Source organism: Rattus norvegicus, chromosome 2 (genome assembly GCF_036323735.1).
Source record: "Rattus norvegicus strain BN/NHsdMcwi chromosome 2, GRCr8, whole genome shotgun sequence".
Taxonomy (NCBI): Eukaryota; Metazoa; Chordata; class Mammalia; order Rodentia; family Muridae; genus Rattus; species Rattus norvegicus.
In genome coordinates, this window is record NC_086020.1 from 72630952 (window position 1) to 72658528 (window position 27577).

Here is a 27577-nt window from a genome sequence, read left to right on the forward strand (position 1 = left end):
GATTACTGGTTGGTGACTGAAGTAAAGAATGAGCGATGACTCTTTGAAAATAAGGCTAGGAATAAAGATACTAAATAAAAAAGGAAACTGGTAACTTTATTTTTTCAATCAGAGAACAACTATGTTCTGACGGAGACTGTATCATGTTATAAGTTACATTAATAAACTGAATAGAAAAAAATTGGGAATTCCTCAACTGCTAAACACTTTTTTTCAATTTACTAGATTAAGGAATCAGCCATTTTCAGCCAGGAGCACTGAATAGTGATTTTAATGTAGAGAAAATACAACATGTAATTGATTTCATATTTTAAAAAGAGATTTAGCCTAGTGAGAAATACAGCACAAGGACATAGGCAAGAAGAGAAGTTCAGCATTTATCCTCACACTTGGAGCCAAAGTTACATGTAATATAGTAAAAAGCAAGCCAGCAAGCAAACAAACACATGCAAGGCTTTTCAGATGTAGATGCAAAAATGTACTAAATAAAGACATAAGTATTAGCAATGAACACATGAAAGCTCTGTGAGTTTGTCTTGAATAGACAGGATGGAGAAGACTGCTTAGCAGATATTAGAATGAAGGGGAAGTTTCATTCACTTTAGGTCATGGTGTTATTGAGCCTTTAAGTGTTTATCCATGTAGTTATTTTTAAATGTGAACCAGGAAGTTACATGTGGCAAGACCATGCCAAATACATAAAAAGATGTAAACTTCAAAGGACAGTTAGCATGGAAAATTTAAAAAAATAATAGTCATACAGAGTGCTTTTTAAACATACTATTCACTGATTTCAAAGCATCGTAAATATAAATTAAAATTTTGAGAGGAGAGAGGTCAGGAGGTACAGAAATGAACCTTTAAGTATCTTCTGGAGCTTTGCTCTTGAACCAGGCGGCCTCAGCTGTGAACAATGCAGCTCAGGACCTATGCCGCAAAGAGGAGGAGGAGCTGTTGAAACAACTGCATAATCTGAAGGTGGAATTGTCCCAGCTTCGTGTCACCAAAGTGACAGGTGGCACCACATCCAAGCTCGCCAAGATACGAGTCAAACACAATTCCATCACCCGTGTCCTCATTGTCATTAATCAGACTCAAAAAGAAAATCTAAGGAAGTTCTACAAGGGAAAAGGAGTACAAGCCCCTGGACCTGAAACCCAAGAATAGAGGCATGCAATTCCGGCTCACCAAGCAGGAATAGAAGCTGAGGACCAAGAAGAAGCCGTGGAAGGAGCGGTTGCACTCACTGTGCAAGTATGACCTCAAGGTCTGAGATAACAAGGACAATAATGTGCAAGACTGACAAAACACACCACCACCAACAACAATAACAATAACAAAAGTATCTTCAGGAACTTAATGAGATAGTTAATAAGCATACTTAGTCCATTCTATTTTCACAATAATGTATAAAATTTTATTGTTTTATTATAGTAGCTTCAAAGACACTTTTAAAACATATAGGATATCTCTAATACAAATAATGAACAAGAAATTGACAGGAAAATAAAATTGCAAAATGTTTCATATCACAAGCAGAAACGAATGGTAGGGGAAGCTTTACATGGAGTTCTGGAATTCTCTGTAGTGTGACATTGTCAATATACTATTCCTTTTAGAGGCAGCATGGTTTATCACGATTCCTTTGGTACACTAAAAAATGTAGTCCATAAAATCCAAGTAAAGATGTAGTCTTGATGTTTCCCCAATATAGGGTTTTTCTTCATTGGTATGCATAAGGGCTGGGAGCCCAGCATTAATGACATTCAGGTTTTTACGGGTCTCATTTAAATCTAAAAGTATCATTTCATTTCAAAGTTGTTCTCCTGATACATGTTTAATCTCAAAGATGTAAGTAGCTATAAGAATTTGAATTCTATGATTTTTAAGTTAAGAATCTACGGATACCTGAGACTATTCCTTTAGGCAAAGATACACATTATCAGTTAAAATTATGATGGTATTACAGATGTCTTGTTAACATAGTTGTAATTATCAAACAGAATAATTTTAAATATTTCAAGATCAGCATAAGTTCTTTTCCAAAAAAAAAAAAAAGATTAGGTTTAGTGGACATGACCACAAAGAGGGTACTCATGCTTCTTTCTTAAAAAAGAATTCAAGGTATAAGAATTCAAAGTATTAAAGATTTCATTCAAAAAGTATATATATTCTTTCCAGTGGTAGATGACCACTAGAAAATAAACTCAACATTATTTTGTTTTGTTTTTGTCTCATAACGGTTTGTACATGTTTTACATTACTGGTATTTGTCTATGTTTTATGGTTTCTGGTTTTGTGCTTTTATGGTTTTTGTGTATTTGTCTGTGTGTATGTGTGTCTCTTTGTGTGTGTATGTGTGTGATGTGTGTATGAGTGTGTGTGAGAGTGTGTGTGTGTCTGTGTATGTGTGTCTTTGTCTTTGTGCTCTGTGTGTCCATGTTGTATTTGTCTGTCTATCTTTTTCCTCACATGTACTTTCTTCCCCTACTCATTTTCTCTTACTTTTTGTTTCATTTTCTTTATATATGCCATTGATTTTCAAAAGAAGATCAGAAAAAGAAGGCAGAATGTATAGAATTTTGCAGGACTGCGGGGGAAGGGGGAGAGTGGAATAGATCTGAGAGGAAACAAGGAAGTAAAGACAATGATTAAAATATATTATATAAAAATGTATTTCCTATTTAGAAAGAACCTCTTCCAAATATTTTATTCACATTTGTATGAAAGCCTATCACATTTGTAATTAAGAATAATTGCAGGGCAATTTTCTTTTGATAGATGTGCTTGTTTCTTACCAAACTGTATGATGTATTTTGATGTAAAATCCTACAACAGAAAATCAAACTTAGTATGTCTAAACATAAGCTAACAATGTATTTGACACATGTCTGTAGTTGACTAGAATTCTTTCATGCCTTTCATACATTTTTTCTTTTTAAATCTTTCATTTTAATTTTATGTCTTATTTTTAATACATGAAGATACTTGAGATGAATAAAGATTCCTTTTGTCTACTAACACAATTGACATATGTTGATTTGACACCTTATGAAAAATATAATAAAACATCTACCTGTACATTACTTCTGAGGCTAGTATTCACTAGAAACAAAATCCTTACATATTTGAAGATACTACAAGAAATGTTCTGAAATATGAAGGAATTATAAGTTGTTTGAATCAAGGATCACCCTCTTTTATTCCCATAAAAGTTAGACAAATACTATCTTTTGATATTTTCCTTAGGGATGTTTTATCAAATTATACCACAAACTATAAAACCACTAGAAAGACCCAAGTGCCAGGGAAGCAACAGGTTCCCAGAAACCAACTGGGATGACATTAGCCCAAATATCCAGCAAAGGGGAGATAGAACCTGTAGAGACCACCTCAAATAGATAGGTACAGCACCTCAAATAAATAGGTATAGGTTGAGGGATGGGGCCATCCACCCATCTCACAATTTTTAGAATTGTTCCTGTCTAAACATAACACAGGGACAAAAATGGAGCACAGACTGAAGAAAAGTCCACCCAGAGACTACTCCACCTAGGGATTCATCTCATGTGCCAACACCAAACTCTGATACCATTGCTAATGCCAAAATGTACTTTTTACCAGGAGCCTGGTATAGCTGTCCTTTGAGACGCTGTGCTAGCGCTTGACTAAAACAGATGCAGATACTCACAGTGAAGAACAATTGGACTGAGCCAGGGACCCCAATGGAAGAGTTAGGGGAAAGAATGAAGGAGTTAAAGGGGATTGCAACCCCATAGGAAGAACAACAATATCAACTAACCAGACCCCCTATAGTTCCCAGGAATTAAACCACCAACCAAAGAGTATATATGGAGAGGGTCATGGCTCCAGCTACAGATGTAGCAGAGGATGGCCTTATCTGTCATCAATGGGAGGGGTCCCTTGGTCTTATGAAGGCTCGATAACCCCAGTGTAGGAGGATGCTTGAGCAGTGGGCAGGAGTAAGAAAGTGGGTGCAGAAGTATCTTCATAGAGTCAAAGAGGAGGGAGGATGGGATGGGAGGTTTGTGGAAGGGAGACCCGAAAGGAGGACATTTGAAATATAAATAAATAAAATAACCAGTAAAAAATAATAAAGATAAAATTTAAAATTAAAAAATCCAGAGAGGTTAAATTAATTTTCCTGTTAAGAAATTTAAGCAAACTAATAATTAAAGATCTTGCTATATTTGTTCACTATAGAAATTGTACAATTTATTAGATAATGGCTTTTTGATATTTGCTTGTATTTAACTTCATATATGTTGAATGTCCTCCTCTAGGGATATCTTTTTATTATTATTTTTCAAAATTGTGCTTATATAGTTTTTATGCACTGAATGCTGTTTTACACTGAAAGATATAGTAGGACATACACAATATAATCTTTAAACTTGATTTTTTATTCTCCTTGTTTTGATATGACCAAGATTTGAAGTGATGATGTTCAACAAGCATAGACTTGATCTTTTAATGGACGATGAAGTCTGCTATTGTCATTACCCACATTAATTGGATATATTTGATCTCTCTGTCAGTCTAAGATTTACAAAATGAAATTACATTAGTCATCTGCCAGGCTTTGTAAATGTTCACTGGTAATTTATATGAGTAAGTTTAGAATGAGTTATGTCACTGAGGTGACAGGATTCTTCCTTATGATTGTCTGAATATCCCTTTTGTTTCTTCCTCTTAAACTTGCCAGTAACAATTAAATAGAATAATATAATAAAGAGTTTTGGGGATTAACTAAATGCAGCAAACATATTTTGGTGGGAGAAAAAGAAATTTTATTGCATATTAAGTTTAATTGGCTACTCAGTTGGAATTAGGTCATTCGTACTAAAAAATTCATGTTATCTTTTACTTATGTTCAGCATTATAAAGGTATTTGCTTTGTTTTACCTAGCATATAAAGAAGGGTGCATATTGACAAATATACTTCCTATTCCAAGAAAGTATCTACCATTGAATTATTTGTTAACCCAAGTGTGAATAGATAAAGGTTTTATTTCATTTAGGTCATTAGGGATCATCAAATGTAAAGGACAGCTTCTGTGTAACCAGACAAATCCATGTGTCTCCTAACACAGAGAATGCAGAGAATCTCTGGGATGTAAATTGAAGCAGTTCAACGTAAGAGTTAGGATTTCTGCTCATTACATAGAATACATAGATATTACTTGAATGGCCTCAGAGCGCTTTTCCCGGATTTCTCCTAACAACGGTTTGGTGATTGTTTTTGAAGGGGTTTATAAAAGTGACAGCCTATATTATTAGAGGAAGGCTACCAGACACTAGGGAAACCAAGTTAGATAGACGCAATGACATGCTAAGAGGTTAAAAGAAATAGTTATGAATAGTAGACTTGTTTGTTGAAAAACACATCTATCATTATCAAAGCAAATGTAAGTAAGATATTAAAGGCAGAGTAGAATAGGGAAGGAAGTTATGAAGATTTGATACAGAGAAAAATAAAAAATAATTAACTTTAATTTATGGTCAGGTCAGCATGCTAATTTGTTAAGTGACAAGGAAAGCACTATCTAAACAAAGACTTTCCTTTTCTTCCTTCACACTTAGATTTCAATACCCCTAATATTCTTACCAGCCATTACGGGAGATAGTAAGGAAATTGGAACATCTGGAGGAGTGTTGTATTTCAGAGATGTTGTTAGGGAAGAGGACTAGTGAGATAGTTCGTGAATGAAATACTCCCTGGGAAAATATGTGTGCTTAAGTTCAAAATCACAGAAAATATATCAATCAACTTGGGTCTGTTATCACTTCCTTGTAAGGCCAGTTCTCATAAAAGGAAGAAGGGTGGGGCATATATCCTGAATCCCTGGAACATCAAGGGCCCGTTAGCTTAGCTTACAAAGCAGGAAACACAATACTTCTGGAATATGAGAACTTAAATTTGGTTTATAAACTGACTTCCATGTGTTTGTCCTGGTACATGCACATACATACTTAAACATATAAATGTGGACAAACAATTATATCACATACATATTCTTCATAATCCTAAGACACACACACACATATAAGCAGGCATGCACACACAAGCAAACACAAACATCCATAGAGGCACACATAAAAGAAGTATTATTTATCCTTTACTATTCAAAAAATTGATATTTATGACTAAAATGTAAGCTGCAATACTTCTTGTCTAAGGCAAGTAGCCATTTATATTATAAATTACACAAGGACAAGGAAACAGTGAATTTTACTTAACTGATATATTTGGACAATAGGATCAGTGAACAAGGGAAACATTTTATTTTGATAGTATTTGTATATTGCTTGATCTTCACACATTGATTTAACCTAATAATTTGTATTGATCAAGACATTATTTAATTTCTTAATTTAATCATTTTATTTAATTTAAAATCTCATTTAACATAAAATCATGTTGTAAAATTATGTTTGTGTTTGGGGAAGTTTTGTATGGTCACTCCCCACAATTTAGTCTTCAGTCACAGGAGCACTTTGTGACATTTCCCATGAATTCACTCAGATTCATTCTGTATCACACAGGGAAAGTCTTCCATAAGTTTTTTTTTGTGTGTTAAAGAGACTTTCTTGTCTATTAAGTTCCAAGTTAATAAACATTTTTCCAGAATTAAAGGAATTGTGTTAATGCTGGGGTTCTGTATGGCCAGAGAGGAATGAATTGAGTTGGGACACAGCCTTTGAGCAAGGCTAGAAGACTAACACTCTGGTCTTGTAACTGTCTCTAACTGCATGAGACCTATTAGCCGACTTTTTCTGGAGACCTGACACTCTTTTGCTTATTATGTGGCTGAAAACTCGCTTGTCTTAGTGATTAACACATAGCAGCAGGGGATTAGGTAAAGGATTTATTTATTGCTAGGGCTCCCTTCTCTGTCCAGGCAGCATGAAGCCTCCCAGCTGGCTTGATTGGTTAACTCTTTGTGATCCAGAATAGAAGGAAAGAAAAGGAATTAAAATCCCTTACACAGATAATCATGCACTGACTTACATACATTTACATACATGTATTCTGGCCAGGCCCAGCCATTTGTCTGAATCAACTCCACAAGAGTTCATGCATGCTTACATACATGTACATATAAACCCACATATGTACGTAGAAACAGACATTTGCATATATGCAATTTGGATTGATAGATTAAATAGAGCTCCCCAAGCAATTTCATCATCTTTATTTCTTTTCTCTGGACATTTGTAGAAAATTACCTCATAGAAAAAGTGTTACACTAAAATGGGAGTTATAGAAGGATGTTGATATGAAGTTCAAAGCAACGTTTTTCATTCTCTATGCTCTATGCTCGTTATACATTCAAAGCAACTGTTTTAAATGACCTTGCCTTAGCACAGTCCGCAACTATGGCTTCATCCTTGGACCTAAATCTCATTCTTTGAACACAAATTTGTCCTAAGCCTATTTCTCATTTTGGAGAAATTATGAAAGCTTATTGTATTTCTACTATAAGTAGTGGCCAAATTTTATTCTTCTTTCTAACTTTGTTACATCTTTCTAGCAAAGCAACTAAGAACACCTCTTAAAGCTTCCTACAATTATTTGAGTCAATTCAGGAACTCTATAAAAGCATTATTACTTCTAAATATCATTAATTCACAAAAGTTCATCTTTTAGTTGATCTGCAGGAAGTGTGCTCAATATGGTGGGCTAATGCTCAGATGTTATTATACTAATTAAATAATGACAGAAAAAGCATATCAGCTGCAAGAAAGAATCATGAGATTAAGTTTCTTTGGGACCTTTGTTTTTTGGGGTTCACCCATCTTAGTCAGTGCAAAAAAGGAGCCACCCCCAGGAAGTCTCTCTGCCAGTCTTAGCCTTTTGTAGATGGCTCCTGACATGTTGATTAGAAGGTATAGCTTCTTTTTTTATTTTATTTTATACTTTATTGGATATTTCTTTATTAACATTTCAAATATTATTCCCTTTCCAGGTTTCCTGTCCATAAGACCCTACCCCCTTCGTCTCCCCTTCTTTTATAAGTATGTTCCAATCTCCATCCACCCTCTTACTGCCCCCCTGACATTCCCTTGCACTGGGGGTCCAACCTTGGCAGGACCAAGGGCTTCCCCTTCCCCTGGTGACCCAACAAGGGCATCCTTTGCTACATATGCAGCTGGAGCCATGGGTCAGTCCATATGTAGTGTTTCAGTAGTGGTTCAGTCCCTGGAAGCTCTGGTTGGTTGGCATTGTTGTTCTCATGGGGTCTCAAACCCCTTCAGTTCCTTCAATTCTTTCTTTAATTCCTTCAACGGAAGTCCTGTTCTCAGTTCAGTGGTTAGCTCTATTTATTAATACTGTATGAGTACGGAGAATAGGATCTGTACATTATACCAGTAATTTTATTTGAAATATAATTTGTGTTTGTTGATATAAAAAGGGATTATAGTGTTCATCATTATATTAGGGATGAAATAATATAAAACATCATGGATTGCTTTTCAAAAAATAAAATAAATCTATTATTTCTTACACAAATGCCATTACTCTCTGCAGTGCTTAGATGGTATATTCATTTCTGTTATGACACCTGATACCCTCATGGGACAAGATATGTTTCATGATTATCTCTTTCTAAATTTGAAATTGTTTACCTACTGAAAGGAATGTTAGATGACATTCAGAAGAGTTTAATTAATACTTAACCATTATCTTAGATATTCTTGAAATAGAATTTGGTATTGAAAACACATTTCTGTTTACAATTCTTTATGTATGTCAACTGAGTACTGCAACCAAAAGGAAATAAGGCTTTGGGGATTATATCCCATTTTATCCAAGTCATAACTTCTTTTCAGCTGAAAGATTAAAAGCCGTTCTTAAGCCAGGTAAACACTGTCTGAAGCTTTTCCATAAAATAACTCTAAAAATCCCAAGACAGCCTCAACAACTTTGATCACTGCATTTTTAGAAAAAAAAGTAGGCTGTCAGGCATACTCTTTTTATAGGACTCAGACCATCAGGTAGAACAAACATCTTTTTATAGTGATGCCAATTAATGTCGTGAATAATATTTGCTTAGTTAAACTATTAGAAAAACAGCAACAAGTATCCCAGATGCTTTTAACTATGAGAATTAGAGTCCTTCACTCCATAGATATAGGAAAATTAAATAAATGATGTAGCAATGAAATACTATGTACCTGTATATGAGAGTGTGCACACACATTCCCAGATAGGTACCAGAAAACTATGTAATGTTTGCAATATAATGACATTAGAGAGTGATTATTCTGGGGTTTGAAGTTATAGATTCGGAGATTTTTTTGTCTTACTTTTCCTCCTATGATGTTGTATATAATTTTAAAGGATATTTTAGTTGAAAACACCTTTATATTTTATTTTACTTTTATATGACTGCTATTTTTTGACAACTAAGAAATTATTGATTCTTTACATTGTTCCAAAATCAGTTAAACTATCATTTTCTTTTCATGCATGCCAAATTCCGTATCTGCATTTAAAATATAGACATCTAAAAATCACTTAAGGCATATGTTCACATACATCTATAATTTTCACATGTATGTATTTTTGTGTATGTATACACATGTGTATGAAATTATAAATTACATGCTGGAAGTAAACATTACATTACGATCTCAAACTACCAAAAGACGCACAGCAAAACTGTGCTACAAATAAAACTAATTCATTACCCTCTGCTTATGAACAATGAATACTGAACTTTACTCAATATGAATTGTTTTTTCTGATAACCATTTTTTCATCCGAACATTATGCAGAACACTTAAATGGGATAACCACATGTATTTATTTCAAAACATTTGTAAGATAGACTGACAATTTCTGAATATACTTTAAATCAAATCAAACTGTGAAATTAAAAGCTTTCAGTTTCTGAGCTGAGTTATGGAAAGGAAAGGGATTATGTTCCCAAGATTGCTTACTGTCCCCATGTTGACAATATGGAAAATAATTGGCAGCTGTTGCCTGAGAGTCCTTAACTATCAACCTGAATGTAATTGTTCTGCTCCTTTTAAATTTCATGAGAGGGCTGAGATTTGAAAGTCACTGTGGGCTCATTCTGTGTATGACATCTATGCCTCGGTGTTAAGGTGCAAGTGACTAATTGTAGCAGCAGCTTTGGTTCTAGAAGAGGCTTCCAGAAGAGGTAGACTATGATATTTTATTGCCTCTGTCACAAGTCTGAACAGTAGCATAAGGGTTTGTGAGAGAGCATGAAAAATGAGAATTCTGTGCCTGTAGCTATATATAAAACAATCTAGAACATTTGAATAAATTTAGTCTTAGAGCATGGACCCTAAAGAAGACAAAGAAACTAGATACATAATTCTAGCATGAGTTAACATGAGAAATAGGTCAACACAATGCCTATGACATCTGAACACATATAGAAAAAAGGTCAAGATACTATCTCTTCTATATATATATCATTAACATACATGTTTTGCATGTTTAAGGAATTTGGATATGGTAACTTAAGACTGACAATATTTATTTTTATTTATTTGTGTTACACCCAACTTGGAACTGGTAATGCCTTTCAAACTCTAAATGCAAAACAGGTGTTTTGGAGTTGGTTATTTCAGCTTCTTTTATATTATTATGCAAAAAACTGATGATATGTTCTTCTTGATATTCCTGATTTTTTTCTTTTTTTTTTAATCTTTATTAACTTGAGTATTTCTTATTTACATTTCGATTGTTATTCCCCTTCCCGGTTTCCGGGCCAACTTCCCCCTAGTCCCTCCCCCTCCCCTTCCTTATGGGTGTTCCCCTCCCCATCCTCCCCCCATTGCCACTCTTTCCCCAACAATCACGCTCACTAGGTGTTCAGTCTTGGCAGGACCAAGGGCTTCCCCTTCCACTGGTGCTCTTACTAGGATATTCATTGCTACCTATGAGGTTGGAGCCCAGGGTCAGTCCATGTATAGTCTTTAGGTAGTGGCTTAGTCCCTGGCAGCTCTGGTTGGTTGGCATTGTTGTTCATATGGGGTCTTGAGCCACTTCAAGTTCTTCCAGTCCTTTCTCTGATTCCTTCAATGTGGGTCCCATTTTCAGTTCAGTGGTTTGCTGCTGCATTCGCCTATGTAGTTGGTGTATTCTGACTGTGTCTCTCAGGAGAGATCTACATCCGTTTCCTGTCAGCCTGCACTTCTTTGCTTTATCCATCTTATCTAATTGGATGGCTGTAATATTACTGATTTTTAATTCAACAGTCCTCACAACTTCTATTTTGAACAGCTGCATGGGATCTTCAAACACAAATACATCAATATTAATAGAATAAAAAGTCGAGAGTTCATACATAGTAGCTAGTGTTACAATACAGAATTAACATGAGTAACAGACTCCACAGCCAGATTCATGCCTTGTAACATTTAAACCGATTCAAATATTCAAGGCTGTAAAAGAAAATCACAGTAAGAAGAAGGTTAAAATGAAGACAGTGTGTAAGATAATAAAGTTGATAATGTACAATACTCAATGTCATAGATGGATTTCTGTCCCAGGCTTTCATCTCTTGGTTTTATGTCACCACTGTCTCATGATATTGACAATTCATATAGTATCAATATGAAAAATATACTATAGGAGAAGTGAGTAGTACTTCACACACACACACAGACACACACACACACACACACACACATTGAGTTAGTCACTTCATGCCATATTAAAATGACTTTTCATTTGACTTTCTGACTTTACATGAAAACATTTATACATTTCTGCTTTATATAGTTGATCTAGGAATTTGAAGTGTTTTACAGCTGTGAACAGCTGTTAATAACAAGGGTTCCTATGTCCAATATAACAGTCATTTTCAAACTTTGTCTAAAAATTCAACTAAATTTTGATGGTAATTTCATTCTCAAAATATACACAATGAAATATGTAATTTTCACATTCATTTTGAATATGAATTTTTATATTTAAACAAAAAAGTCAATGTAAGATTATTATTATGTAATTTTAAGCAATAATTTATGATGATTATTCCATCCCATTGTAATTATTTTCTACAAGATTACTGCTCTGACAGATTCAAAACATGTATAATGTTTAAGTCAGAAACCAGAAATAGAAAACCAAGAAAGCTGTCTGGCAGAAGATACCCAGAGGCCCACCACAGCTTTGTGGCCTGCCTAGAATGGGAGCCACTATGATATGCCAGTATATACTGCACAGAAAAGAGAAAGATAAAAGATAAGCAGAATGGTTTGCTGTCTGTGAAGAGAGGCACAACTAGAGAGAGGAGGGAGGAGGTGGTTTGGGTGCTGTAGAGCGGGAGGTGGAGAGGAATAGACAGTTGTAAGTAGCCTGCCCTGCTACTTGAAGCCATGGTGAATTCTTGGTCTCACTAAGGGCCATGCCTCTGTAGGTGACCATGAAGAAGTAAGTATCTGCATTGTCTGTGGCTCATATTACTGCTAAGGGCTATGATGACACCAAGGGTCTGGGCTGCCTCCAGGGACTATTTTGATGTGTAGGAGGTATGCAGAGCTGTCTCCACACCTCACTGAATACAGCACTCAGGGGTACTGGCACTGTCCCTTCTCTCCCCTATGATATCCTCAGCAAGAGTACAATGGCCTCCTCATCACCACGTGTATCAGGTAGGAGAGATAGTCCAGAGGTCATGAGAGCCACAGATCTAGCTTCCCCGTTCACCAGGCAAGCAGACTGTTCACCTTAACTGGGTAAAACAGTAGAGATGGCCTTGGTTCTTGTAGGCTGGCACATTGGATGATCTAGCTGTGGCCGTTTTGGCGAGTTTGCCCTGGTGGTTTACCCCGTGGGGTGGGTTCAGGAGAGCAGGCTGCCTGCCTAACTTAGCTACTATCCAGGCCCAGATTCAGGGCTTTGAGTTGGCCCAACCCTTCATCTACCCCATCAGTGAACTGCTAGCTACAGATTCAAAGCTTTAGGATCTCCATGACTCACATTAACAGGAAATTCTAGAGACGTCCCAGTGTGGATCCATTATTGATAATTTAGCAGAAAACAGAGCCCTAGAACCAGACCAGTGACTTCTGCAATGAACATTTTCAAGTAAAGGTATGAGAACAAAGCAAGATGCATTGTATGAGAGAAGTATATATATAGTATTCAGTATTGTTTCTCAAAATGTATCAGTTCACTCTTAGAAATCTCTAGAATATAGTGTGAGTCATTAACTTCGAAGTGTTCTGAGTCTAATACTGTGAAACCACAGTTCTCTGGCTTTAGTATGAAATCACAGTTACTATGATAACAACTCTTTTCACAGCTGCTCTTTCACGAATTCATCCAAAATAAAACACATACACAAAAAGAAACAATTCATATTCTCAAGCTTAATTTTGATAAACATCTCATCTACAATTCAGCACTGTGAAGACTGATGCTTTTAGTCACAAATATTTTCTAAAACTACAGGAGTTATTTAATGCTCAGTGTTCAATTACAAATGAGTTGAACAAATGTAGGCCAGATACTTTTCTCAGTTTCTGTAATTCAAGTAGTTCAGTGTTGGGCCAATAAAACATGTGCACTTGTGGCAGGTCTAAGGTCAGGGCTAGGCTAACTGAAAATTGCCTAGCTTCTCTGAGTCTGTGGAGTGTAGCATGGTTATCCTAATGTAAAAGTTAATATACACATTTAAGTGATTATTTAGCAAGTTTTTCTTTCTTGGTCAGGATTACCTCACTCACAATGATTTTCTTCTAGTTTCAGACATTTGCTTACAAATTTTATTTTTTTAAAAATATAGATAATAAACCATTGTGTAAATAAATTCTTTTTTCATTATTCAGTTGAGAAACATTTAGGTGGTTTCCAGTTTGTTTTTTGTTATTTGGATTTTTTGTTACTATGAATAAAGCTGCTATGAGAATAGTTGAGCAAGTGTCCTTGTGGTAAGACGGAGCATCTTTTGAGTATATTCTAATAGTGGTATAGGTGGGTATTGGGTTAGATTGATATTTATTTTTTTGTTAAGCCATTACTTTAGCCAAAAATCTTCTTCTATAACCCAATGAATTCAATGAGTTCTGTACATATGTACACTGGGACTGGATCAACCAGTTTAGCGTGGAAAATATACTAGGATCATGTCCTGGGAGAAAACCAACTCTCTCAAACGATAACAGTCATGAATTCCCAATAGTACCTCTGACAGTAGTACGGTATCCATTTCCTCTTTTCTGTTCATTATGAAATCGTGCCTGATGGGAAACCACAGCTTATCTGATTTTATGTAGACAACAAACAGCTCTATTATTTCCTGAAGGCACTAGAGAATCGATTTTCTTAAAGCAACTTCTTTCCACTAAAGCAATAGTAAACTCCATGTTTTGTTTTAATATCCACACATTATTTGGTTTGTTTGTGTTACACTAAATTCTTCTCTTTAATCATTTTGAACTGTATTTAAACAAATAAATCATAAGTAACATACATCTGTTTACATGCTCAAAACCAATTCTGTATTAACTATAAATAATGAAGAAAAATAAAACTTAAATTTATCTAATGTTCATTCACTTGAAGTTATTTCCTTCTAGGAGTCTTGAGCAAGTTTGTTTTCTGCACTAATTAAAACATCAAAAGGCTGGCAAAATCTTAGGCACAGCAAGAAGGAACAGACAAATATTATTAAAAATGAAAGAGTACACATATAGCAAACTATACAGAAGGAAGATCTTGCAATACGTAAAGGGGGAGTAAAAGCAGAAATCATGTGGTTCCCATAAAAGGATAGGACATTTTAAAAACTGGGTTTGGCCAAATGCGAATGCTTCACTCCTTCTTTAAAAGGGGAACAAGAATACCCTTGGCAGGGAATAGGGAGGCAAAGTTTAGAACAGAGGCAGAAGGAACACCCATTCAGAGCCTGCTCCACATGTGGCCCATACATATACAGCCACCCAATTAGACAAGATGGATGAAGCAAAGAAGTGCAGGCCAACAGGAACCGGATGTAGATCTCTCCTGAGAGACACAGCCAGAATACAGCAAATACAGAGGCGAATGCCAGCAGCAAACCACTGAACTGAGACCTGGACCCCCGTTGAAGGAATCAGAGAAAGGACTGGAAGAGCTTGAAGGGGCTTGAGACCCCATATGAACAACAATGTCAACAAACCAGAGCTTCCAGGGACTAAGTCCCTACCCAAAGACTATACGTGGACTGACCCTGGACTCTGACCTCATAGGTAGCAATGAATATCCTAGTAAGAGCACCAGTGGAAGGGGGAGCCCTTGGTCCTGTCAAGACTGAACCCCCAGTGAACGTGATTGTTGGAGGGATGGTGGTAATGGGGTGAGGATGGGGAGGGAAGGCCATGTAGAAGAGGGGGGAAGGGGCTAGGGGAAGTTGCCCGGGAAACCAGGAAGGGAAATAACAATCGAAATGTAAATAAGAAATACTCAAGTTAATAAAGATGGGAAAAAATGAAGAAAAAAAACTGGGTTTGGTGCCCTAGACTGGTTCACCTCTCCTAGTTTTTGGTTGGTCACCTTAAATAATGAAAAGGAAATTGATAGTCCCACAGCTTCCAGTAAACATGTTGAAGAATGACCTTCATCATGTCAAACAAATCAGAAAATCTCAGTCTTTGCCTTTGTTCAAGAGAGCGAGGGAGAAGCTAGAAGTTTGCCAACTCTCTGTAGCCATCTTCACTGCTTGTCTGTCAGGGATCTCTCTAGCTTCTATTCACTCCAAATGTTTGAGTGGAAAACCTCAAAAATAAACTTCACTTTTAGTTTAGTGGAATAAAACATGTATTTAAAGATTGAAAATGATATAATAAAATTACATTTCAAAGGCTTATCTAGAAAATGCCATTGTGTATATTAAAATGGTTCTTGCGTACTACCAAATAAGTATCATTTTTAGCAATAAGCATTCTATATGAAGTTTCATACAAGCTATATTTAGGAATATGCTTTGAGATAAATATTTCTCTCACTTTGAAAGCAAAATTGTAATAATAAAGTAAATGTGCCCATATCCACATGTATTTACAAGAATTTTCTGTCGCAGGCAAAATAGTCACACAATGACTATGGGACTCCCTTGTGTGATTTTGTTCTTTCGGTATTGCAAGGAGAAAACAAACAAAACAACAACGATAACAACAACAGCATCAAAAGACAAATGGCCAAGGATTTTATGAATCAGCCCAATCCATCCTGTACTTGTTCAGAAAGATGGGCCTACTTGTAGTTTGCTAACACACACACACAAATGAAATGTATATATTTCTAATGCATTTTTAGAACAGACTGATGTGTAACTACCCAAAAAGCATCTACTGACTAAATCACAAAACTGTGAATATTTTACCTGGCATGACAAATAAGAACTTCCAATTTCCCACTAATCTAGAATCTGCATTAGTCGAGACTGTCCTGTCTCACCTAAGTTGATTTGGCAGAATCATAATTGCATTAATGAGAGGTCAATAAAAACATTGAAGTTAGGCACAATCATGCAAGGATGGGTATTAAATGAGTGTGTTGGGCAGTCATAGGCACAGGATCAGAGGCTTATGGGAAAAGTTACTAAATATTTTAAGACCCCTATGGCCTTCAAAAAAAAGCAGTAGTGCTTAAAGTGGGGTTTTCGTTCAGTGAAACTGACCTTGGGCTGCTGTCACAAATATCCCAACTGTCAGATAGGAGATTCCTGAGCCTTTAAGAACTATAATGGTAACATCAAGAAGCTAAGGCACAGGTAAGCATTTACCCAGATCAAAGAGTAGGCATGAAAGCATAACTTCAATTTTATAGGAATAGTAACTATGAAATATGCAAATGTTTTTAGCATATTGTTTCTGTACTCATCACATTTAGATCACTTGTATGTCATCTTTCATTTTAATTCAAATTTCAAATTTGTGATCATCTCCACTACACATACATTATGTCTCCATAATGTAAATGGATCTTTATAACACTACGTACAGCATGAAAAGGCCGTCCAATATATTAATGTTTTAAATAACTTATCCTTGATGTTTATGAGTAAACATAGGACTGCAGTTATCAGACATGCAACTTAGCTATATGATACTGGGTTGGCAAATGGAAGGATTATCATAATAAGAAAAATATAAATAATTATGGATCTGTTTTATTATTATCAATTATGTTAGTTCAATGCTGGGAATGTGAAATGTAAAAAAAAAATACATGAATGCCATGGTCTTCTAGAGAAATCCACTATTCATTTATAGCTAGAAACCTATATTTTTAATCTGTATATTCTGACTATGTTTCCCCCTCCCAAGACACTATGCACATCCTCCTCACCCACACTCCCATGCTAATCCACATCTGTCTTTGTTTTAGATGAGTACCAGAATATAATCTTTGATACAGAGAAACTTACTGTTCTTCTGAAGCAATCACAAGACATCAGCACATTCAGAGTATATTTTTAATTCTACTCAATATTTTAAAATAGAAAATTCTCAACTCTTCCATGGGTATTCTTATAGTCAGTGCAACCTCCCAACACACTTGTAGATTAAATAAATTGTTGCATTTATTACCTGATTCATGCACCCGAAATTGTGTCTTAATATTAAATACAAATAAATTGTGTCTTAAAAGTAAATACTGTGTAAATATTGCCTGTTTAGGGTCAATTTTCACCACTAATGAAATAGTAAAAATTATCTCTGCATATCTAGTAAATTATCTGAATTTACTTTTTATAAACTAAGATGTTTCTTTAATCTTTCCTTTTGTTGAAAATGTGTTCTTTTCTCAAACAATTATCCTAATTACATTTTTCTCTCCTGCTATTCCTTCCAGTTCCATCCTATCTCCCCTCCTCTCCAGATCCACTATATTTCTGTCTCTTATTAGAAAAGATTTCCAAGGCATAGTAATAAAAGGTAAAACATAACCAATAATAAGTAAAAACGAAAACTCTGTTAGAGTTATGCAAAAGAAATAAGACGAAGAACAAGTCCAAGAGAATGCACAGGAATCAGGGACGCGCATGCTCACACAATATAACCAATAAACCGGCGTGATAATATATCCTACGAGGGCTGGTACAGACCTGCACTGGCCGTGTGCCTTCCTACTTCATGTGAGTTCATGTGAACTATTATCATATTAATTTACAGATTCTTGTTTTCATCCTGTCCCCAATTCTTTCTGGCTCTTATATTCTTTCCCCTCCTCCTCCATGGTGTTCTCTTCCTGGTAGGAGGGGTTTGATGGAGACACCACGTGAATACTGTGTATTCCATGACATCTGAGCATAATATCTGGCTATGGGTCTCTAGAGGTATTTCTTCCTGTCTATTTCAGGATGGCGCTTCTCTGATAGTGGTTGAGTAAGACTCTAATCTCTGAGTGAAAACTAATGTATTTATAAGACTTTGGATTTAATATTTCTCTACAATTATTGTTTATTCATTTGTTCTAAACAAGAAATATTTGTTTTGTTTTTTTCTTTTTTGTTTTTTTTTTTTTCATTCTAGGACCCTGGGTTATCTTGTTTTTTTTTGGTTCTTGATTATTTAAATACTGCAGGGCACATGTTCCATTTTGTGGAGTGAGCCTCATATGAAATCAGATGTTGTCTTATTTAAAAAATTTTTATACATATATAGATACTAGCCCTATATTAGCTGTTTGGTTAGTAAAAATGTTTTCCCATTCTATAGTCTATTATTTTGTATGAATGGTGGTGTTTCAGTCTCATGAGGCTCCACTTATTTATTGTTGATGTTAGTTCTTGATACTTTTTTCCATGATGTATTTCTGGCTCCTTTTCATTTGTCCATACATGTGTTTGCTTATTTCTGGGTCTTAATGTTAATTCCATCAATCAGTGTGCTTTTTTCTGTACCAATGTTATGTTGTTTGCTAATATTACTCTGTTGTACAATTTGAGAAGAGAGATGATGATACCTATGTTTTTGTTTTATTGGTTGATAATTGTGAAATTAATTTTCAGGATTTTTTTACTAACCTTGGATGAATGTGTGCGTATTTGTGTGTGTGTGTGTGCATATACATATGTATGTTTCCATATGACATTAAAATTTGCCTTTCAAGTTCTGTGAAGAATTTTTTGGGATTTGGTAGAGATTGCATTGATTCTGTGGCTTGCCTTGGGGAGGCTGACTATTTTCACAATATTAATATCACTTTTACATGAGTTTGGGAGATCTTTCTACAACCACAAAATTTTCATGGGTTTTCTTCATTATATATAGGCTATCAGTTTTAATTTTGAATAATATAAACATTAATTTCTGTTTTGTAAGCACAATTGGCTTTAATTTTATTCATTTAAATGATTGCTTACATTAACCCAATTATATTGTTGATTTATTGAAATTTCAATCCAATTTCAGAAGTCATCACACATTTTTGTAACCCACCTCTTCATTTATCCTATTTTCAATGGTCTAACTAACCAAATTACACTGGCTAATATCAAAGCACTTGTCTTAATTAGATCTAACCAATCAAAAAGAACCTAGATCTCTCTCTCTCTCTCTCTCTCTCTCTCTCTCTCTCTCTCTCTCTCTCTGTCTCCCTCCCTCCCTCTCTCTCTCTCTCTCTCTCTCTCTCTCTCTCTCTCTCTCTCTCTCTTGTGTGAATGTGTGTATCTGTGTGTGTTGGGGGAGGGGAGGTGCCTCTGTGTGTGTGTGAGGTGGATATTGAGTACTTCTTGCTATTTTTTCCTACATGAACTTTGAGACTGAGCCTCTGACTGACCCTTGAACTAAACAGTCAAACTGATTGGACTATGAGGACCAGAGAGCCATGTTTCTTCACTTCCCTCTACTCTTTGTGGAGCTTTATGCATGTGCTGTAATCCCATGTCTTTGTGGACATACTTGTGATCCAATTGTTCCTTTTCACACTTGGAAAGAAGCACTTTACTCTTTAAAACAGATTGTTAGTCACAAAAGAAACTGAGCTTGTATTGTGTCTCACAAACACTGAGAAAGAAGATACTACTGCTGATTTCTCATTTCTACACTGTTATGTTTCTGTTATACATTAATTCTACTAACTTTAATTTGACATTTCTCATTTCAAAGTCAAAACTGTAATTAAGAATTCTAAGTTATATGATTATTTTTATAATTTAAAATATTAGACTTTTTTGGTTATTTTATTTATTTACATTTGAATGTCATCCCACTTCCTTGTTTCCTGTCCACAACTCTCCCATTCCATATCCTTTCCCCCTGCCTCTATGAGGGTGCTACCCCACCCACCTACCTACTCCCACCTCACTGCCCTGCCATCACACTACACTGGGGCATCCAGCCTCCAGAGGACCAAGGGCCTCCCCTCCCATCAATGACAGATAATGACATCCTCTGCTATATATGCAGCTGGATTCATTTTATCATGCTATATTACACATGAAACACATCATTCAATTGTGTTGTTAATTCAGAATACTTTTACAAAGTCTAATACAGTAGTTGCTGAACACATAAGAGTTTAAAACTGGAGATGTATATAGCCCAAATATGGCCTCAAATTGTTAAATATACTAATTTAATTGGAATTTAAACTCAGATAATAAAAATGGCTGAATGATAATCATATTTAAAAGTGGACATAATACCATAGCCCAAAGTTGTGTTCCAGGGGAAGACTATTAATTTTTAAGCTAATGATGCTTCCTCTCTGAGCAGGAATAAATTAATTATTTAATCACATTCCATTATATAATAGCTACAAGTCCCATGATACACTATGTTATGTGCAGCAGTTGCAATAAGTAATCCATTATCTGTTCTCCTGTTTTGACATTGTACATAGTGATGTCAGTAATACAACCAAGAGTTATTCAGTTAAAGTTGTGACAAGTGCCTTGGAACAAACCCAAAATACAATGACAGGGTTGAGAGCATGCATCAGAACAGGTGAGGAAAAATGGAACCAAGTCTCACTTAGAATGAAGGTGAAGACATTTATACATAAAAATGTTCACACCAAAGTTACTGCCAAGTTTGACAGCTGCTATAGACACGAAAAGAATTTACAACACATCAAAATTCTGGGATAAAAATTCAACACAATCTTCTTTCTCTCAAGTGGGATTAAAGCATCCTCACTTGTTAACCTTATTGAGGTCTGTGGATTGTATCCTGGGTATTCTGTACTATTTTTGGCTAACATCCGCTTATTAGTGAGTACATCCATTGCATATCCATTTGGATCTGAGTTACCTCACTCAGTATGATATTTTCTAGTTCCATCCATTTGCCTACAAAACTCAGGAGGCAGAGTGAGAGAAGGATCTAGGTGGGAAAGGGGAAAGCAAGGGTAGAAGGGGAAAGTGATGAGTTATGGGGGGCAGAGACAGGAGGGAAGCCCTGAGGGCTCGTTGAATGAATGGAAATATGCAACCTTGGGGGTGGGGTGGAAGCTGAGGCCACCCTCTAGAAAATAAGAGAGACTCAGGTGAAAAACTCTCAAGACTCAAAAGGAGGGACCTTAGATGAAATGGCAAACAGTGAAGAAAGGGAACTGGTACATTCCACCTCCAGTAGAAAGACAGGGCATCAAGTGTAGGGATGGTGTTGACATCCTACAGTCAAAAATACTGACCCAGATTTGTGCCTGTCTGAAAGAACCGTAGAAAGAAAAATGAAGAAAAGACAGAGGCAAAGGTTTTCCAATGACCAGCCCTACTTGGGATCATCCAAAGGGAGCTCCAAGGCCTGACACTATTACTAATGCTATGGTATGCTTACAGACAGGAGCCTAGCATGACTGTCCTCTAAGAGGTCCAACAATTTTAATAAGTTGGAAACTGGCAGCCATAGATTTTTTTCAGACATGGTTCAATAGATGTACTCATTTCATAGGAAAGAAAAAAGACAAAGGAAAATATGTTTGTTTTCATATTATTTAATTTGTAGATTTATAGAGAGGTGAGTAGCACAATTTGGCTGAGAAAAAGAATCATGAAAATAAGCTAATCTCTGTGTTTTAAAATACACAACTTTAGGATGCACAATGGGATTGGGAAAAGGCTAACCATTGATGACAAATGACTTTAATAAATGGCAATAGAAAACATTATCAGGTTGTCAGATATGCGATAAGACAGGGGAACCTTTATGTGGCTTTGTTTGGTGATTGACTTACTTAAGAAGAGTGGACAAGAGTGTTTGGAATGTAGGTTGATGGCATATGCATTTATATGGTTTGCTTAAGACATTTATGATCTTCAGCAAAGCCACCTATTATGTCTAGAAGGGAGACTGAATTTGAGGAAAAATTTGGAGAGCATTGACTCACAGAGGAAAATGTAGAAGAAGCTCCTGGCATACAAGAAATTCTAAGATGTCCAAACACTAATAACTTTAGGGACTCAACTTTTTGCAACATGAGTTGTTAGTATATTGTTCACATACATAGTTCAATTAAGCTTCCATATTTGGGCAGGGGGAGCTCTCTTTGTGTGTATTTGTAGTTTACTTCAAGCACATTTATACTTGAGTATCCAAATATTTCCTGAAAATAATGAATATGTGCATATATAACTTTCCAGTGTTACAATTTGATCTCACTTTTAAAAATTACTATTTTACTTCTAGTATAATATGAGACATATTATTTATAAGATACACTTTATTGTTTGCTTTGTCCTTGCCTTCTGTAATATTGTAGTAGGGTATTTGCAGATCTATCCTTCATAGATTCATCAATTGTTCTTGGCAACAATATTCAAATATGCGTTCTTAATGCCTTGGAAATAGTGAACACAATAGTCTAAGCACTGTCACCCTGTTTTATACAAAATTTAAACATTCTGATTGACTCTGTGAATCTAGTAACCAACTTCTATTTTCCCTCTCCATCTCTTCCTATCCACTATCCCAATGCTGTCTCTCCTTCTAAAAGTACTTTCATTCATTATATTGTGAATTCCTTAAATAATAACCATTTTAAATTAAACTAATTGTGTACTTATAAGGTTGTGAATTAGTATATATACTTAAGGAAATATTGTAAAAGAGTAGGGTTGAACAATAATAAACGAACTATGAAAGTATAATATTAAATTAGATTTCATTGGTAATGTACATGTATAAATGTCGGTGGAGAAACAATCTTGTGCAATAAAATATGAAGCATTATTTCTGATAATAGTTCTAATGAGTTCACTAAAATCTATGCAAAAGTTTTATCAACATTATTATTGTTCAATTAATGAATATTTTAATGCTATGTTTTACTTAAAAGTAAATAAAAATTTAGACATAAACAAAAACATTACTTTGAATATATTTCAGTTAGAATAGAAATATTTGGAAAAATTAGTAAAGATTTTAAGAGCTATATTATATCTTTCAAAGGATTTTTCATATGAGGATATTATTTATTCTCATAGTTATAGATTCTTAAATATCTCTTTGTAACAACTTATAGTTATAAGTATGCATTTTTAGCTTTCATATTTACCTATAACATGAGATAATCAGCATTATGTCTAGTTTAAAATTTTCTAAATGATAAGTGAAAAAGATTCTATTTATTTTTGACTAACTTTTATAAGATTTTGAAAAAGAGAAGAGAGAATCAAATATCCCATGGGATTATAGAGAAAAGTAAGTGCTTACAACACTCAGTATGTCCACAGATGTGTAAAAGACTGGAAAAGTTACATGTGTTTTAAAGTTTTACTTCATGGTGTTATCAAATTATTCTGAAAGGAGGAACCATGAAGGAGCAAACATTTGTGGTGTAAATAGATAAAATAATCAACAATAAAATAATTAGGAAAATAAACAAGTTTTATTCTTCATTGGAAATATAGCATCATTGATGAATATTAATGTTATTGAAACCTAGGAAACAGTCCTAAATAAGGAGAATATCAGGAACTGCATATGAAAAGAAAATATTTAAGAACCCTGTTTTCTTTTTTAATTTTATTTTTTTATTTTTCTTTAATTGGATATTGTTTTATTTATATTTCTTTTTTTTATTATTAACTTGAGTATTTCTTATATACATTTCGAGTGTTATTCCCTTTCCCGGTATCCGGGCAAACATCCCCCTCCCCCCTCCCCTTCCTTATGGGTGTTTCCCTCCCCACCCTTCCCCCATTGCCGCCCTCCCCCCAACAGTCTAGTTCACTGGGGGTTCAGTCTTAGCAGGACCCAGGGCTTCCCCTTCCACTGGTGCTCTTACTAGGATATTCATTGCTACCTATGAGGTCAGAGTCCAGGGTCAGTCCATGTATAGTCTTTAGGTAGTGGCTTAGTCCCTGGAAGCTCTGGTTGCTTAGCATTGTTGTACATATGGGGTCTCGAGCCCCTTCAAGCTCTTCCAGTTCTTTCTCTGATTCCTTCAACGGGGGTCCTATTCTCAGTTCAGTGGTTTGCTGCTGTCATTCGCCTCTGTATTTGCTGTATTCTGGCTGTGTCTCTCAGGGGCGATCTACATCCGGCTCCTGTCGGTCTGCACTTCTTTGCTTCATCCATCTTGTCTAATTGGGTGGCTGTATATGTATAGGCCACATGTGGGGCAGGCTCTGAATGGGTGTTCCTTAATGTTATTTCCCTTCCCAGTTTCCCAGACATAAGCCCCTTATATCACCCACTTCCCCTTCTTCTATAAAGGTCTTCCCCTCCTAATCCACACCCCTTCCCCTCCCCAACATGCCCCTACACTGGTGGTCCAACCTTGGCAGGACCAAGGGCTTCTCCTTCCTTTGGTGCCCAACAAGGCCATCCTCTGCTACATATGCAGTTTGAGCCATGGGTCAGTCCATGTATAATCTTTGGGTAGTGATTTAGTCCCTGGGAGCTCTGGTCTGTAGGCATTGTTGTTCTTATGTGGTCCCAAGTCCCTTCAGCTCTTTCAGTCCTTTCTCCAATTCCTCCAATGGGGTCCTGTTCTCAGATCAGTGGTTTACTGTTGGCATTTGCCTTTGTATTTGACATGTTCTGGCTGTGTCTCTCAGGAGAGATCTACATCAGGTTCCTGTCGGCCTTCACTTCTTAGCTTTATCAATCTTATCTAGATTTGTGGAGATATATATATGCCACATGTGGGGCAGGCCCGAAATGGCCATTCCTTCAGTCTCTGCTCCAAACTTTGCATCCATATCCAAACTTTGCATCTCCTATGGATATTTTTGTTCCCCCTTTTAAGAAGGAATGAAGTATCTGAACTTCGGTCATCCTTCTTGTGGTTCATGTGTTCTGAAGACTGTATTTTGGGCAATTCAAACTTTTTGGCCAATATCCACTTATCAGTGAGTGCATACCATGTGTGACATTCTGTGATTTGGTTTCTTTACTCAGGATGATATTTTCTAGTTCAATTCATTTGCCTATGAATTTCATGAAGTCATTGTTTTTGATAGTTGAGGAGTACTCCATTGTGTAGATGTACCACATTTTCTGTATCCATTCTTTGTTGAAAGGCATCTGGGTTCTTTCTAGCTCCTGGCTATTATAAATAAGGCTGCTATGAACATAGTGGAGCATGTGTCCTTGGAGCATCTTTTGGGTATATGCCCAGGAGAGGTATAGCTGGGTCCTCAGGTAGTGCAATGTCCAGTTTTCTGAGGAACCTCCAAACTGATTTCCAGAGTGATTGTAACAGTTTGCAATCCCACCAACAATGGAGGAGTTTTCCTCTTTCTCCACATCCTCGCCAGAATCTGTTGTCATTTGAGTTTTTGATCTTAGCCACTGTGACTGGTGTGGTTTGGAATCTCAGTGTTGTTTTGATTTGTATTTCCCTGATGACTAAGGATGTTGAATATTTCTTTAGGTACTTCACAGCCATTTAATATTCCTCAGCTGGGAATTTTTTGTTTAGCTCTGTACCCCATTTTTAATAAGGTTATTTGTCTCTCTGGAGTCTAACTTCTTGAGTTTTCATATGTTTTGGATTTTAGCCTTCTACCGGATGTAGGATTGGTAAAGTTAGTTCCCCAATCTGTTGGTTGCCTTTCTGTCTTATTGAAAGTGTTCTTTGCCTTACAGAAGCTTTGCAGTTTTATGAAGTCCCATTTGTCAATTCTTTATCTTAGAGCATAAGCATTGGTGTTTTATTCAGGAATTTTTTCCCAGTGCCCATGTGATTGAGACCATGTTTTCAAATTTATTTTACTTAAATATCCTTTTTGCAATAAAGTTTGAGTATGCTTTCCCCTTCCTAATTACTCCCAGAATCTATCACTCAAATTCTCTCTCTCTTTCTCTCTCTCTCTTTCTCTCTCTCCCAAAGCAAAATGAATATCAAAACAAAACAAAACAAAACAAAAATATTGAGGGGGAAATTAAACCAAGAAACCACAGGGGAAAAATGCAGGCCCTTTAAGCTTCTTGCAATAGCTGTTAAAAATAACCATGAAGGTCCACAACTAGAGAGTGTTCAGAGAATGAGTGCCTCTGGAGCCTCAGTTCTAAAAGGGACATCTTTAGTATACACTACCCACTGCCAAGCCTCAGGGATCTATGAAGAGCAGAATGTAGAAAAAGTGTAAGAGCAGAGGTGATGATTGACTCCAAGGGAATGTCTTCCAGATGCAACTGGAGTGATGCACATATGCACTGCGTGTGTCAAGCATATGCCAGGGCTCCAAGTTCAGGTGTAGTTGGCCCAGAATATTGTAATTGCCGGAATGATTTCTCCGGTACTGCATAGAATTGCCACTTTTACTGGTACAGAGGAGGCTTTGTACTTCTCATTGTGCTTGTCCTTCCATAATTCACAGTAACTAAAGGGAAACTATTGAACATAGAACTTTCCAAAAACATATCAGTATATTTGTTCCTAAGACTTGCTTAGTCAATAGATTAGGAAATCCATCAATCCAGCTGAGATGGTCAGGAGTCATCGATGGTTTATTGGTTACTTTGTTGCTTTTGTGTGGTGGTAGAGACCTCCTATCTCAGCAACTAGGAGACAGAGACAAAAGAATCAGTTCAGAGTCTGCTTTAGTTACACAGTGAATCAAATCTACCATGAAATACACAGAGCTCTGTGAAACCAAGATTGGTTTATTTATACATGTGTACATTGATAAAGCATTTTAAATATTGTAAAATGTGCTTATTGGCAATAATGACTGTCTATGTAACTAGTAATATATAATTTAAATGTTTTCATATTTTGGAATACTATATTACTCATCATTATTTTACGTTTTAAATGAAGATAATTATAAAGAAATACAGATAAGTATAGTTAATAGTTTACAAAAGTTAAAACAACTGAGAAATTTTATACTGTATAAATATAGAAATAGTCCATATTTCCTTTCTTCTCAAGAACATTTCAGGCATAGAAATCCATTTCAATTTAAAATGTTTTTGTCTGTTAACATGAATAGGTCAAACCTTTATCTGTCTGATGAATATCTAAATTTGACTGTCTTTAATGTAAAAGAACATCACCAACACACTGGGAAGGAACCTCCGAGGAATGGTAAACTTGCAGGCAATTTGACAGGAGGGACTTTCCAACCATAATAAGGGCATCATTTCTAATTTTAGAATCTCGGCAAATGAGAACAAA

At 35.8% G+C, this 27577-nt stretch overlaps 1 protein-coding gene and 1 pseudogene across 1 annotated transcript in view; both read left to right on the top strand.

Moving 5' to 3' along the window:
- The window catches only part of Cdh12 (cadherin 12), a 1234181-nt gene that overhangs the window by 429093 nt on the left and 777511 nt on the right, over nucleotides 1-27577 (top strand). The window lies entirely within an intron of this gene.
- LOC134485858 (large ribosomal subunit protein uL29-like) lies at nucleotides 865-14195 on the top strand (annotated as a pseudogene).